The 17,111-nt window shown below is 44.5% G+C and overlaps 1 protein-coding gene across 1 annotated transcript in view; it reads right to left on the bottom strand.

The window, feature by feature from the left end:
- USP35 (ubiquitin specific peptidase 35) overlaps positions 1–7,826 on the bottom strand; it is a 78,707-nt gene extending 70,881 nt beyond the window's left edge. The window contains exon 1 of the mRNA XM_025419516.3: positions 7,635–7,826. The gene's annotated coding sequence lies outside the window, so the exon portion shown is untranslated. The remainder of the gene's footprint in view (positions 1–7,634) is intronic.
- Positions 7,827–17,111: the final 9,285 nt, after the last annotated feature.

Genomic DNA, 17,111 nt, shown 5'->3' on the forward strand with positions numbered 1-17,111 from the left:
AGGCCCTGTGAGCCTCTTGCAGAGCAAAATAACCTTGATAACCAGCCCATCAAAGGGAAGGGCTGGGCTTTTTATCCAGGTCCTATGGGCTCCTGGATGACAGCTCCATCTGCCTAGACAGCCTAGTGACCTTAGTCTCCTTTAGAATCTTCAGGATAGCATGGCACCAAGCAAGGAACCATGGAGTCAGTCTGATGCCACGTGGGTTCACCGCTGTCTGGGGCATGGGACCAAGGGGGTCCTGAGGAGAGAAGTCAGCCTATGGAAGCCAGAGGTTCACTGAGCAAGCCACAGCACCCAGAACCCCATCCAATACAAAAGACAACAAAACAAGCCCTGTGGTGCCACTTTTGGCTTTGATTTCTGGGCAGGAAGTGCTTGTCTGACCCTCACTTACCCTGGTCCTATTTCCTACCAACTTCCTTGGCCATCCCACCCCAATATACAAGGCATTTCAAAGCCTTTGTCAACATTTCCCAGTTAGCTGGCAGCCCTAGAATGTTCTAGTCCATTCTCATGCCAGGTCCCTCCCCAGAGCCTAGGTTCCTTTTTACTGAGGTTTTGGGTAAAGGCCCAGTTGAGTCACATTGGAAATCCTCTAGAGATCCTGCCAGCTAAGACAAAGGTTAATGTGTTGTGACATGGGTACTCCCTCCCCAGCCCCAATTAGTTCACTTTATAAGCCCAATATTGGTAATAAACACCTTTTGTTGGGTACCTCATAGGTTCCCAAGCTCCTTCACATCTATAGTGTCCTTTCACAGAACTCTAAATATGCCATGCTGTTCCACACCTCTGCCTGAGCTGGCCTTTCCTGCCATCTTCATAGCAAATATCTGCTCATCCTTCAGTGTTCTGCATTAGCCTTGCCTCCTTGGCTCACTGCGCAGTTAGTCCCAACCCCCTTTGCCACCCTACAGCTGGTGAGGACTTTTGCCATCATACTGCAGCTGCTCAGAGTGCTGAGCTGCTCAGTGTGTGTCAACCAGCCCTCAGAGTAAAGCCCTGATTTATAGCGTTGACCAATTTCCATGGTGCAAATACTCTCACTGTAGTCAATTTCAAGTTACCAAAGTGATGTCACTGGTCATCAGGAAAAAGATGCATGCAATGGGCTCTGGAGAGCCGGGGAGCCTGCCACAGAACTAGAATTGCATGCTTGTGAGGGCAGGAGCTCTGTCTTGCTACTTGTATGACCAGTGCCCAGCACACATAATAAGGTGCTCAATATATGTTTGAAGGACCTCCGCCACCTGCAAAAGAAGACATTCTCACCCCCATGATGTCCTCTTCTGGCTCAAAATCCCTCTTGCTCCAAAGTCCAGCTCAAACATTTTCCTATAGCATAAGTAAAAGTCCAAAGTTCGTAGCTCTTTAAGACCAGTTTCAACCTACTTTAAGAACATAGATTCTGCAGTCAGACTGCCTGGAGTCAAATCCTGACTTTGCCACTTCATAGCTATGTAACCTTGGGCAAGTTCCTTAACCTCTCCATTTTCTTGTCTCTAAAGTGGAGGTAATGTAATAATGCCCACATTATAGGGTTGTTACAAGGATTTTTTTTTATTTTATTTTATATTTATGATAGGCACACAGTGAGTGAGAGAGAGGCAGAGACATAGGCAGAGGGAGAAGCAGGCTCCATGCACCGGGAGCCCGACGTGGGATTCGATCCCGGGTCTCCAGGATCACGCCCTGGGCCAAAGGCAGGCGCTAAACCGCTGCGCCACCCAGGGATCCCCTGTTACAAGGATTTAATGAGGAATATATCTATAGCTTTTTGAATAGTGCCTGGAGTTAGAGTAAATGCTATACATACTACATTACTTATTACTATTACCATTATCATCATCATCACTTTCTGTCCTCATTTTACTTCTGTCTTACCTGCCCACTCTCTCATTGCCTCCTGCATAATCCACATGGATTTCCATCTCCTGACCTTTGCCCAAGCCACTCCCACTGCTTAGAGTGTCCCGCCCTCTCCTCTGCAGTGAACCCAAACGCTGCCCATCCACAGTGGACACCAGTTCTCACCCTCCGCCACCCTCCCACTGAGCCCTTCCTCTTCTGGTCTTCCGGTGCCCTTCTGGTTGGCATCTCCATGGGTCATCACATGTTCTGTTTATTCATATACTCTGTTAAGCACCTACCACATTCCAAACCCAGGGCTAGGCTCTGGGAAATCAAAGATGAACCCAAACATTCCTCTCTCGGGGAGTGCAGTGGGAGAGAGGTAAACAAATTCCAATATTGTGGGCAGTGCTAAGGCAGACTGGACCACAAATGGGATGGCCAGCTTTAGCTACAACTCCCCAATGTATACACCACTTTACAGGGTACAAAGCACTTTGCTTCCTTTTTCTCAATCCTCACAGCACATTCTGAGAGGCAGCATAGGAGGGGTTTTTTTCAAAGATAAAACGTAAGTACAGAGAGAGGAAATGACTGTCCTGTGACCACACTGTGTGTAAGTACATGCCTGTCACATAGTAGGCCCTTGGCTATTGAATTAACTGTCATTAAATTCAAGTTAAGTGGCCAAGTGGAGGTGAGAACCCAGTCTGAATCCTCCTTCAGGATTATTTCTACTCAACTGTGAGGTCAAGAACAAAATTGGGTTTTCAAGTGGCAGGACTCTGATCCAGGCTTTTCCATCAATGTTCCAGGTGTCATTGGGCAAATCCTGTCACTGTCTTGGCCTGAATGCTTTCTTGGCAAAATGCAGGAAGGTGAAGTTCAGCTCTACCAGCTAGCGATCTCTTCTAGCCAAAGCTGGATAGAAAAACGATCCTCCTAGCTCTCAAACTATATGAGCAGAGACCAGAAGTCCCTTGATGGGGCTGCCAAGGGGGCTTCAGGCACAGGACTGGCCCTCCCTATCTTCTCCTAGCCTTTCATCCTGTGAACATGATACTCGGGTGATGGAGCAGTCCTGGGATTTTCATACTTCCCAATGTGAAACAATGGACTCTACTAAGTGCTGCTAGGGCTAAAACCACCAGGCAAATTGAAGTCACTCAAATGACATGTCACACTTCTGGCACTCCCATGAGTGAAGTCCGAAAGCTTTTGTGAGGGTGTGGCTCATTCCCCTGAAACCCCCACCTCCTTAGAAGAAGTTGGTTAGACAGGCTGAGTGCCCATCATCACTCCTGAGTGGAGAGAAGGCCTCCCTTCCTGAGAGGACTATCAGAACATGATACCCATTGTCTATTTTTTGGCATAGAACCTGTGTTGTTCTAGAAGGAACATAACTGGCCATGAAAGGCAAAGAGGAAAGAATGAGCCTTCAGTCAAGCAGACCAGTCCAAATCCTGGCTGTGACATGTGACCCTGGCCAGCACCATCCTCTCTCTGTCTAAGTGACTTCATCTACCAAGTGGTGATAAAAATATCTATAATACCTACCTGATGGAGTGATTATAAGGCTTAGTGGAAAAAATGCATGGAATGTACCTGGATCCCTCCTCTTTCCTTCCTCTCTATACTCCTTGCTCTCCACAAACTCTCCTAAAGCAGGGACTACCTCTCACACCCCTATATTCTTAGCTTGCAGCAGACTGCCCCCAAGGGGAGCACGTCAGTTTGTGTTTGTTGAATGAATGAGTGAACGCCACTGCTTTCCCTGTGAGGAAACAGGTCCCAGAGTGGTGGAGGAATTTGTCCCAGTTACATTGCTGGGGAGGGCCGCAGAAAACCTGGTTCCCAGCCCTCTCTCCATACAATACCTTGTGTATGCCATGTTTAGCAAAACTCTCTCTGCACACCAGACTCTTCCTTTTTTTTTTTTTTAATTTTATTCATTTATTCATGACAGACACACAGAGAGAGGCAGAAACATAGGCACAGGGAGAACCAGGCTCCCCAGGGTGAAGCCTGATGCAGAACTTGACCCCAGGACCCCAGGTTCACAACCTTAGCCAAAGGCAGACGCTCAACCACTGAGCCACCCAGGTGCCCCCAGACTCTTCTTTCAACCTCTTGGTTGGTGAGTAACAGCCTTGGAACCAGAACCCAGATCTGTTGGGCTCCAAAGCCATGAGCTTGTTCCACAAGGCCCACCAAAAGCTCAAGTGGGGCATAAGCAGGATTTTAGACCTGTTTCCTAGGCATGGGTTTAGCTAGTACTGCAAGGGATGAGCCTCAGTTGGGATGATGCCTCACCACCTACTTCCCTGCATAAATCTGACATTGGACAACAGCCAAAATCTGAGGCTGAAGGCCAAGTGGCCTTACCTGCTCCTCTTTGCCAGATCCTCATTGCCAAAAGCAAAGAAAAAGGACATACTCTCTTTCATCATTTCTAAGACATGTTTTTTCAAATTCCAGAGACCCTGAAACCCGATGAGACTTGACCATAGATAGTATTTTACAATTATAATTGGCAGCATTTACTCTAATGTGGTGGGACGTAAAATAAATTTGTGTCTTGAAATTATCTTAGATAAAGAAAGATCCAGGCTGAGCTGCCCAGGCCAGTGTCACTGCAGATCTGTGTGCAGTTCCTTTCCCCTGGGCTATCTGGAGCCTGGAGGCTCACTTTCCTCTGGCTCTGCCCCTTGGCACCCTCCAATAGCAAAAGTGGCCAGGGCCACAAAACTGGTGAGTGGCAGGGCTAGGTCAGCTTCCTGTGGGCTGGACCTGCTCCTCCTCCCTTCTCTCCCCAGTGCCCAGCATAGGGCCTCCTCATTCAATGCCAAGAAATATGATTGACAACAATAAGGGCTGACACTATTGAGCCAGCAACATTCCAAGTATTTTATCATCACGAATATTCTTTTTTTTAATATTTTATTTATTTATTCATGAGAAACACACAGAGAGAGGCAGAGACACAGGCAGAGGGAGAAGCAAGCTCCGTGCAGGGAGCCTGACGTGGAACTCAATCCCAGGTCTCCAGGATCAGGCCCTGGACTGAAGGCAGGGCTAAACCGCTGAGCCACCCGGGCTGCCCTTATCATGAATATTCTTAATCCTCACCAGAGCCCTGTGAGGTAGGAACAATTATTGCTATATCCGTTTTATTTTTTTTTTAAACTCAAAAAACATTTTTTATATCCGTTTTATAGGTGAGTGGTATGGGATGTTGACATTGTAACGCCCAGTACCTAAGAATGTAACTGTATTTGGAGAGTCTTTAAAGAGGTAATTAAGTTAAATGATGTCATTAGGGTGGACTCTAATCCAATATGACTTGTGTCTTTATAAAAAGAGGAAATTTGGACACAGACACAGAAGGAAGGACCCTGTGAAGACACAAGGAGATGTCTGCCATTTGCAAGCCACAGAGGGAGGCCTCAGAAGAAAATGACCCTTGCCAGCACCTTGAACCCATGCTCTGAACCACCACCTCCACCCCAGGGGAGGAAGGCCTCATGGCTCCAGCCCAGAGCAGTGCCACTACCTAGGCTTTGGCTGCTTCTCAGCCCTGCCAGCCTGGATAGGCTCCTGGTAACCCATTTTTCTGGGGTTCCTCCAGCTGAATGGGGTTAACACTGGCATGGGCCTGGGGCAGAGATGAGAAGATGGGCCACAATAGTGGGGCTGAGAACAGAAAACACACACACACACACACACACACACACACACACACCACCTTGTCTCCAGGGTTCTTGTCTCTTAGAGTCCTGTTCTTCTGTCTCTTCACACTGCCTTGGAATTACACCATAACAAATAGTCTGATGTTCAACTCTGGTATGTATCCTGTCATTAAAAATCCAGTGCCAAGCACCAACTACCACTGGCCAGGCACCAACAGGAGTATTACCTGTATGATCTCATTTAATCTTAACAACAATCTGAGAGGTCATTATCACAGCACTCACTTACAAGTGAAGACACTGAGGCCCCAATAGATTAAGTGGCCTGAAGGAACGGTAGGCAGAAAGGGGCAGAGCTAAGATTTGAGACCAAGTCTATGTGACACAGAGACTCAGAGCCACCACATCACACAACTCCAGGGGGTTCAATGTGACCACTGCTCCTGGGAGTTGTGCAGTGCCCAGCCTCATAAGCCTCCCCTGTTCCCAGCCTCCTCATGTTTCTAAGGATGTAGAGACCTAAGGATGTAGAGACCATTTCCTAGGGTCTGGGGGCATAGATATGAGCCTATTTTCCTGGCTGACAGTACCCATCAGGGAATACAGGCAGGGAAACAAATTATTTCTACCCACTGAGATTCCTGTTTTCTTAAGAAGGCAGAGATGAGAGGGATGAGAGAGCTAAGAGAACCTGGGACCACACTGGAGAGGAAACAAGATGAAATGCTTCACCAAGGAGAACATCCTTGTGATGAGTATTGAAGGACGAGTAAAAGTTTCATAAGCAGACAAGCCAAGGAAGGGCCATTTAGCCATAAAGGACATCATGTGCAAATAATAATAATAATAGCTAATATCGATTAAGCATTCCTTAGGTATCAGGCACAATGTTGGGCACCCTAATTGCATTATCTCATTCATTCCTCACAACCTATACAATAGGTACTACAATTAGTTTTACAGATAACAAAACTGAGGCTCAGAGAGGGTGACTAACTTGTTCAAAGTCACACAGCTTGGAAGTGGTAGGACAAGGATTCCTACCCTGATCTGCTGTCTCAAAGCCTGTGCGCTCATCACTGCCATGATACTGTGTTTGTACAGAAGACTGGAGTTGAGAGTTAGTAAAAGAACTTTAATGTTTCCTTAATAATTTCTCTGATTCTTCCAACCATGATTAATGGTGACCAGCTCTTCCTCTGGCCTTTTCTGACCAGAGAGTGGGGGCGGTTTCACATCCAGGGACACAGTGGACTAAAATTTGGCAGGGAGATGGGGCAGGATGGGGCAGGGTAGAGCTTGTTTGTTTGGAAGCCTCTAGAACCTTGTGAAATGTTCAATATTTTTTGCTTTGCCTTAAAGAAAATCCAAACAAAGTAGAAAACATTTCCTCTCTAAACACCCCATCATTTTAAGAAAAGGGAGGAAGATCCATTTAGTGAATCCCATCCAAGTTGATTTGGTGCCCTGCTGGCCAGAGGCCCCAGCTCAAGTTTTGAGGGTTTTGTTCTGCTGTTTTTGAGGACTGGGTCAGCAAAATACAACCCAGGATTGTTTGTCTATTTTTCCCTGTTGTCCCATGACTCCCAGACAAGACTTGCCAAAACTCACTCTCCCACCAGCACTCTCAAAGAGGCCATTTTTGGTGTGAAATGTAAGAGAGAATTAAGAAAGGCTCAAAGCTGCAGAAAGGCTTGTCCAAACTTTCCAAGCACAGATGAGGTAGTTGTGTATTAGAACAGGGCTGGGAGTCAGGAGTCCTGGGGTCTGGCCTTGGCTCTTTCTCTCACTTGTTTTGTGATGTGGAGTCCCTTGGCCTCCCTGGATTTGTTTCCTTGTGTGTGAAATAGTGGGGTCAGTTAATCATTCAACTAACACAAAGGATCTTCACTTACAGGTGCTATGCTGAGGATTTGGTGGATAAACAGACTATAGTAGAGGCTGTGAGTTGCCTCCTCAGTATCCATTTCTCCTTACTTCTTTCTGTAATAAGAACTCATGAATTTTAGCCAGGACTTGTCCACCCAAAAGGAAGACCATATTTCCCTGCCTCCCTTGCAGTTAGAAATGGCCACACGACTAAAATCTTACCAATAGAATGTGGATGTGGGCTACTTCTGAAGCATGTCTCTAAGTTGAGGTAGTGTGCCCCTCTCTGTCTCTTTCTCTCCCTCTGTATGCTGGTTGGAATAGCAGACATGTGGCAGGAGTAGCTATCATGGACCATGACAGGAAGGCCATATGCTGAGGGTGGTAGAGCCACAATAGAGAAGGAACCTGGGCCACTGACATCACAGAGTACTGTATCCGCCCAGGACTGATGACTTCCACGATTCTATGAAAGAATGTCAGCCTTAGCAGCCCATTGTTTCTTTTCACATGTAACCAAACCTAATGAAAACAAATACTCCCACCTTATTCATACAAAAGAAACTCATAAATGAGATGGTAAGGGATCATTTCAGTACACTAAGCCAAGCTGAAATTGGTCTCACTGTCCCAAGGCTAGTCCAGTGAGCCTACAAGGAGCTCTGATGTCCAGGATCCCCCTATCCCTGGGTTGGTTCAGTTCTGCCAGGAGCCAAAGCTTTGTCTGAACCCCAGCTTCCTTGCCTGGGTTCAGAAAACCATTTAGCTCTGTCAGTCTTTTGGTCTGGCCCCTGGACCCATCTCTCCAGGTTATAGATTGATACTCTGCTTCATAAGGACAATTTCCCTGGAACAAAGATGTTTCTTGCCACCTGCTATGATATGGGCATCGCAATTGAGAGGTTTTCAGTACAAATTGGGGAAGCTTTTTGACATGGCCTGCTAATGTGTTGCCTAAGGAGTCCAAGTTCTCCTAGCAAATCTGGCATTAGGTAAAGCCTCCATTACCTGCATTTTCCCACATATTAAACAGGCAGACTACTGGGGACCTCAGATTGATCCTTAACTGTCCCACACCTTATATTCAGGATTTATGTAATCATGGTGTTCATCTGATAGAGGAAGACTCCCAACTCTTCCCACAATGTGTGAAGCAGCCTGGTTCCAGCTGGGAATTTTCAGTGTTCATAAACTTCATAGGAAGGGGCATAAGATGCCAAAGTCTCATGGAACAAGATGCATTAACAATTAGGACACCTGGGTGGCTCAGTGGTTGACTGTCTGCCTTTGGCTCAGGTCGTGATCCTGCGGTCCTGGGATCGAGTCCTGCATCAGGCTCCTAACAGGGAGTCTGCTTCGCCCATTACGTATGTCTCTGCTTCTCTCTATGTGTCTCATGAATAAATAAATAAAGTATTTAAAAAAAAAGATGCAATAACAATCATCTCCAAAGGGGCTGAGACAGGGGAAACATTAGCAAGCTCTGGTCTCCATTTTCTTTACAATATGCCTATCATAGGATGTGGGTTGTCATGGCAATGAAGAATTGGCAGTTGGATACTGGAAGAAGACTGTATCATGTTGCAATGGAAAATGAAATATTTGAGACATAGACAATTTGATTGAAATATACCTCACTGAGCTCAGAGCTTGTTCCTATGATGTCATTAAGTATCATGAGCCCACTATAATACATGGTGTTTCCTCATGCTATCCTCAAGACCCCAAGGGGTCAAGTCCTCTCAAAAGGGGCTCTTCGTGAGGGAAAACATTCCCACTGCAGACTCCTACAACTGCACCCAGCCCCGTGCTCTAATTTGGTCCCACTGTAGGTGGGACAATAGTCACTGTAGGTCCCATTCAAGTGAGGACTAGTATGTTCTACAGCAGAATTTTCCTGTGTGAACCCTGCCCTCCTCTCCACCCTGGCTTACTAATGAAGCCTCGGCATGTCTTCTGGTCAGGTCTAGGAAGCTATAAGAGAGCCTTACATATCTGTTCTCCTTATTCATTCTGGTGTGCCAAATCTTCCCAATTCTTTAAACTCTAGTTCAAATGGCCCTTCCCCCAGGAAGCTTTCTTTAGCTCACCCCCTAAGCTCCTATTGCTGTTACTAACAATGATAATAATTCATTAAGTCCTTACAAAGAGCCAGGCACCATGCTGTTATTTACAAACATAATCATTCGATTAAGTCCTCACAATGACCTCTGAGATAAGTGTTATTACCTATAACACTATAGATGGGAAACTGAGGCTGAGGGAAATGAAGTGTTGTGCCCAAGATAAGTGATTGAGTCTGGGTTTGAGCCCTGGTGTATCTACTAATAACCACTGCAGTATATTGTCTCTCACACTTCTTGGAACTGCCCCAGCTGTTTCCTACATGTGTACCCTCTCTTAGAATATGATAATTTCCGATCCACTCCAGTTTGGCAGCTTCGGATTCTGGGATCATTAGAGGGAGCAGTGAAGGAGACACGGGGTCTTTTTGGTGGCTCTCTAGGAAGCACCACCAGTGCCTCTGTTGCTGGTTTCATTTCTAAAAGAGTCTCGTCGTCCCTCCCCCCACCCCAACCTCAGCCCTTTATGCTGGGTGCAACGTTAGAATTCCTGGACTCAGCTTCTGAATATTGATTGTTTGCAGGAGCTAGTCAGCAATTTGTGGTTTCCCGACAATGGCTCTGTGTTTTATAATAGAACTGGGCTTGTTTGTGTTTCTATCATCAGGCAGGGCACAGGCCTGGGGTCTGGCCTGCCCTTTTGCCTGGTGACCTGGAGTTATTCTGTCATCTGCTCCAACCCCTCAGAGTGGTGGACACAGCACAGGGCAGAAGGCTGAGCTCTGCTATCCGAAAGCTAAAACCCAAACAAAACTGCAGCTCTTGCCCAGAGAAGGGATTGTTATAATGCCTGTTCTTTTAAATAGGTATTTTAAAAGAAAAAAAAGTGGGTTCAGATTCAGGATGGCTATGTTGATAAGGGGGTAGGGAAGCAAGCACCTTCATGTGCTGTTGGTGGGATATAAATTAGTGGGATTTCTTTGAAGGACTAGTTAGTACCATTTATTGACATTTCAAATGTGCAAACTCTTAAATGCAGCACTTCTAGTTCTATAAATTTATCTTACAGATGTTCTTGTACATTACAAAAAGATAGATATATATATCTTTTGTGTATATATATTTATATATAGATGTTTATTCTTGTCTTATTTATTACAGCGAAAAACATTAGGAATCTAAATGACCATCATTTAGATGGAGGACTTATAATAAATAAATAATTGTTTAACCACACAATGGCACATTTTACAGCCATTTTTTAAAAGAAGTACATTTGGGGGTACCTGGGTGGCTCAGTTGCTTAAATGTCTAACTCTTGATATTAGCTCAGGTCTCAGGGTTGTGAATTCAAGCCCCACATTGGGCTCCATGCTGGGCAGGCAGCCTACTTAAAGAAATAAATAAAAAAACAAAATAAGTACATTTGTATGTAAAGAAATGGAACATTCTCTAAGATATACTGCTAAATTAAAACAGCAAGATTCTTGGCAGGGGCAGGAGGGTGTGGGGAAACTGGGTGTGAAAAAACGTGTGTGTGTGAAAAAGGTGTGTGTGTGTGTGCGCACATGCATGTGTATGTCTATACATATAGAACAAAATCAAGGAGACATTAGGAAACAATCAACATTGATTACTTCTGAGTCAAAGGTCTGACCTTCTGGGGTAGGAGGGAAACTAACTTTTCAGTGACTACTAATTTGCATTGGTTTGATTTTTTCCTCATGTACTTACATTACTTCTACTTCAAAAGCATCCAGGTTGGAAAAATATATTCTTATTCAAACCAAATCCTGCCCTTTTAAACTGTTGCCAAGTCCTTTTCACTTATACCCATAAACTGAGCTGCTCCTGCATCAAGCACTGTGCTCTGCTTTACATAAAGTTCTGCTTTATGTATATTTTCATGTACAAGGTAGGTAGGGGTCAGTATCTCAATTTATAGCTGAGAAAACACGGAAATTAAGTAAATTCCTGTGATGGTTAGTTCTAGTGCCGATTTGGCTATATTATAGTGCCCAGTTTAATAAAACATGGGATCAAATCTAAGTGTTGCTGTCAAGTTTTAGACGTGGTTAGTATCTACAGTCAGTTGACTTTTAGATAATGGAGACTATCCTCAGAATCTGGATAGACTTCATTCAATCAGTTAAAAAGGCCTTACAAGCAAAACTGAGGTTTCCTTGAAGAGGAAGAAATTCACCTCTGGCCTGCTCCTTTGGCACCTACATGAGAATTTCCAGACCGCTAGTCTGTCCTTCGATTCCAGACTTACCATCACCCATAATCCAAAAAGGCAATTCCTTGTAATAAGTCAATCTCTCCCTCTCCCTCCCCACCCCCCTCTATATATATATACATATATTCTCCTTCAGGTTCTAGTTCTCTGGTAGAATCCTGACTGATATACTTCCTGACATCACAGAGCTAATAAACAGATGGGGTTTGAATCTATATCCATCTGTCTTCGGAGTATTGGTCTCCCCACCAGTTGCCAGAGCAAGCTTGACAAAACACAGATGGGTTCTTGTCACCAGCCCATGGGAATCCTTTCACTGATTCCATCACCTACAAGATAAAATAAAAATGCCTAGCATGACTGTGTCCAAGCTATTTTGGTTGCATGTGGCAGAAGATGCAACTTGAACTGGCTTGAGAAAGCTTAAGGCAGAGGAGGGGGAGTGTGGACGTACTGCCTTCCATACTGGAGAAGTTAAGAGGGGCTGATTTTTACCAGAACTAGTTTCTCTCTCTCCATCACTCAGCTTTGCTTTCTTTCCTTTTTTAATTTGTAATCTCTTTCTTGGTAATGCTATCCGTTAATACTGGCAAGATGGTTGCTGCCGCTATAGCCTACACACTCCTAGGTCCAGTAGAAAAAGGGACCTCACTTCTCCCATATCAAAAGTAGAAGGTGGGGCATCTGGGTGGTTCAGCAGTTAAGCGTCTGCCTTTGGCTCAGGGTGTGATCCTGGGAGTCCCAGGATCAAGTCCCACATCGGGCTCCCTGCAGGAGCCAGCTTCTCCCTCTGCCTGTGTCTCTGCCTCTCTCTCTTTGTCTCTCATGAATAAATTAATAAAATCTTTAAAAAAAAGAAAAGAAAGTAGAAGGTGTAGCTCAAAAAAATTGAGCTGTCAGAGCTCTAATAGGTCTGCTGTGGACATGTGTCACTGTTAGCAGTGATGTTTTAATCATCAGTTGGTCTGGGTCTGCACTGTATGGATGGATGAGCACTGCCCTACCCAAACAACATGGGCTGAGAATAAGGTAGAGTAGATCTCCAAAGGAAATCAGGAGTTGTTACTGGAAGTAACTGGGTAAATGCTGCACATTCCACAATGTCTACTGCAGTGCCATCCAAGGCTGAAAATCACCTCACCCTTACCCAACTCCTTCTCCTTCCCCATACAACTTACACTCAGGCTTTCTTTGGTCACTTGCCATTCCTTGAACCTACCTCAAACCCTCCTTCCTCTATGTCTTTTTCCTGCTATTCTTTCTGCCTAGAATGGCATTCCTTCCCATCCTCCTCCTAAAAAAGATTACCTTTCTTTCAAGACTATCTCAAATAATAATCTCTTCAGGAAACCTTAGTGGATGTCTTAAATTACCCCTTCCCTCCCTCTTCTTTGTTCTTTTTTTTTTTAATTATTTTACTTATTTATTCATGAGAGACACACAGAGAGGCAGAGACACAGGCACAGGGAGAAGCAGGCTCCCTGCAAGGAGTCTGATGTGGGACTCGATCCCAAATCGCAGGATTAGGACCTGAGCCTAAGGCAGATGCTCAACCGTTGAGCCACCCAGGCTTCCCTCTTCTTTGTTCTTACAGATAGGTTGGTTGGTTTGTTTTAGAGAGAGAGAGAGAGACAGACAGAGAGAGAGAGAGAGAGAGAGAGAGACCATGTACACAAAGGGGGGGGGGAGTTGCAGAGGGAGAGGGAGAGAAGAGAATTTCAAGCAGGGTCCATGCTCAGCACAGAGCCCAGCACAGGGCTCGATCTCATGACCCTGAGATCATGACCTGTGCCAAAATGAAGAGTCAATGCTTAACTGACAGAGCCACCCAGGTGCCCCCAGATAGTTTTGTTTTTACATAGAAACATTAGCACATTCTTCCTGATACTATGATGACTTAAGTACCTGACTGGTGTCTCCTAGTCTGTAAGCTCCATGAGGGCAAGGACAACACATCAATCCCATTTGTAACCCACACAGTGCCTACCATAGTATATTGAATATATTTGTTTGTTTGAGCAAATGTTTATAAGGCATCTATTCTTTGGCAGGTTCTGTGTCAGGTTTTGGAGAAAACACTACATAAAAACACAACTGGGGTGCCAAGGTGGCTCAATCGGTTAAGTGTCTGCCTTCAGCTCAGGTCACGATCTCAGGGTCCTGGGATTGAGCTGCATGTCGGGCTCCCTGCTCAGTGGGGAGCCTGCATCTCCATTGTCCTCTTCCCCTCTCCTGATTGTGTACTCTCTCTCTTACTTGCTCTCTCTCTCAAATAAATAAAATTTTAAACACACACACACACACACACACAAAACTGGACCACATTTGCTTCTATTTCAAACGGAATGGCAATTCCTTTCAGGAGCCACTTAGGTAGGCACAGCAGTAGTAAACAATAGCAATGAATCCAGAATTTGAACACAGACAGTCTGACACTAGAGTGTACAATCTTAACCATCCTTCTGCATTTACTATATTCCAATGGTTAGAGCATAGGATATGGAATCCCACAAATCTGGGTTCAATTCCTGACTCTACAAGTTCCCAGGGTATGACCTCAGGTAAGCTGTTACTTTCTTCCAAAACTGCAATGTCCTCCATCTATAAAGTGGGCATCACATTTATATTTACCTCATGAGACTGTTGTGAGAATTAAATGAGTTAATAATCCACATAAGTCATTTAGCACAGTGTCTGGTACAGAGTCAGAGCTATGTAAATGTTTCTATTATTACATTCCTCAGGAACTTGAAGCCCTTCAGGTATATACTAAACAGAGATAATATGAAGTAAGAATTAGATTTGGGGTCAGGGAGAAGAGAGAAAAAGAAGAAGGGTGTTAAGGAACTGAGCAACAGAGAGGGGACTCCAAGGAAAAAGTCAGCCAGAGAGAAATTCTGAGTGACGGTGTTGGCCAATTAATGAGCATTATGATGATAATCGCTGTTACAAAGTGCTTATCATGTACGAGGAGGTTCTGCTTTGCACAGAGTAACTCAGTTCTCAAGACAATACTATGAGATACATGCCATCCTTTCCTCATTTATAAAGAAACTGAGCCGCAGAGAAGTTCAACCACTTGCCCAAAGTTCAAAAGCTAGTGGACTGGTAAAGAAAGATGTCCCATCTCAGTATCATTTACTGAATACCAGCTATATGCCAAGAGCTGGTCTTGGTGTTTATACATATCACTTAATCCTCACAAAAAACTTAGGAGATAGGAACTGTCATCCCCATTTTTTGATGATGAATTTGAAATTAAGTAATTTACCCAGAGCTACAGAGTAAGCAGAACCAAGACTGGAACTCAAGTACATCTGCCTCTAAAACCCTCACTCCTGCCCTTACAGCAAAATTTGGAAACAACTTAAATACCCAATAACAGAAGAACAGTTAAGAAGATTTGGTTCTATCTACTTGTACAAATTAAGCTACTAAAACCTAGAATTTTAATATCTTGAGTAACTGGGGCACCTGGGTGGCTCAGTCAGTTAAGCACTGCCTTTGGCTCAGCTCATGATCCCAGAACCGAGTCCCAATAGAGCCCAGCTTCAGGGTCCCTGCTCAGTGGAAAGTCTGCTTCTCCCCTTCCCCCTGCCCCTTCTCTCTCTCTCTCTCTCTCTCTCTCTCTCTCTCCCTCTCAAGTAAATAAATAAAATCTTCAAAAAAATAGCATGGGAAAATTTTCACATACTAAGTGAATTTTTTTTTAAGATTTTATTTGACAGAAAGATCCAGAGAATACAAGTAGTGGGGAATGGCAGAGGGAGCAGGAGAAGCAGGCCCCACACCAAGCAGGGAGCCTGACATGGGGCTAGATCCCAGGACCTTGAGACCATGATCTGAGCTCAGTAAGTGAATGTTTTAAGTAAACAGATAAAATAGAATTTATAGTGTGACCTCAGCTAGGTTAAAATACAAATTTTAAAAAAGATTGAAAGAAAATATGCCAGTTGCCTCTGGGTAATATAATATGGCTGATTAATTTCTTCCATGTCTTTATAAATTTTGTACAATGAACATGTATTTTCGTAATCAGAAACTAATAAAGGAATATTTTTTAAAACTAGGCTCCGGGGCAGCCCTGTTGGCTCAGCGGGTTTAGCGCCACCTCCAGCCCAGGACGTGATCCCGGAAACCCAGGATCGAGTCCCACATCGAGCTCCCTGCATGGAGCCTGCTTCTCCCTCTGCCTGTGTCTCTGCCTCTCTCTCTGTGTGTGTCTCTATGAATAAATAAATAAAAATGTTTTTTTTAAAAGAATCTATAAAAAAAAACTAGGCTCCATGTTTTATTTTTCACAGCCTTTCTCAGTATGACACTGGTCATACTGCAAAGGAGTATGCTGCAAAGGAGATTACATGCACAACCTCCATAGTCTCCACTATAACACTATAACACTCAAGAGTGTGCCAATGCCAGAGTCCCACTAGATAAGGAATAGAATCCTAATGCCTGAGATAGGGATGTCTTAGCCAAGAAACTTCAAACCCTGAAATTCCAGATTCTCCTTAATTCTCTGTTGCAGCAGGAGCAGCTCATTTCCTCTTGTGAGAAGAAAGCAGTCTGCTCTTACCTGGAGATGCTACGAAAGCCTGAACTAAGGCAGGTACTTGATGACACTTGCCCTACTCAATATCTAACCCATCGGCCCATTGGCTGCCAGGCTAATTGTCAGAATCAGGACTGGCCTGGGCTAGAAAAGAAGCATCTCTGTCCTGGAAGGAGATGACTTCTACACCAAATGTATTGTAGACCCTGGCTGATGTGTGCTGAAAGGAAGCAGGGGAGCCTATGTGGAGATTGATCCTGAAAGTATTAGACATAAGGGAATGGATGGAATACAAGGTTGGATAGGGGGAAAAAACCCTCTCAGGATTGTTGGATATGGAGTGTGAGCAGACACTGATTATACCAGGGGCCCCAAAACATCATTACAGGCCTCTGGTTACAATGAGGAATTTATTTTTTTTTATTTATTTTATTTTTAAAAAAGATTTTATTTATTTATTCATGACAGACACACACACAGAGAGAGAGAGAGAGGCAGAGACATAGGCAGAGGAATAAGCAGGCTCCATGCAGGGAGCCGATGTGGGACTCGATCCTGGGTCTCCAGGATTACACCCTGGGCTGAAGCCAGCACTAAACTGCTGGGCCACCGGGGCTGCCCTACAATGAGGAATTTAGAAGCCAAATGATAAAAAGGACTTCTAGCCCAAACCCATTTCACAATGGTGAAATACATTCATAGACCTACCCTGTGGTTAATCCCCCAATTTTTGAGAGCACAGATTGATATATATTTAGCAGATATCAGATTCTTTATCTTAGTTTCCTGATCTTTATAGTAGAAAGTGCCAACTGGAAACTCCTTGATATTACCTGGCCAGCCCA

This window comes from Canis lupus, chromosome 21 (genome assembly GCF_003254725.2).
Source record: "Canis lupus dingo isolate Sandy chromosome 21, ASM325472v2, whole genome shotgun sequence".
NCBI classification, from domain to species: Eukaryota; Metazoa; Chordata; class Mammalia; order Carnivora; family Canidae; genus Canis; species Canis lupus.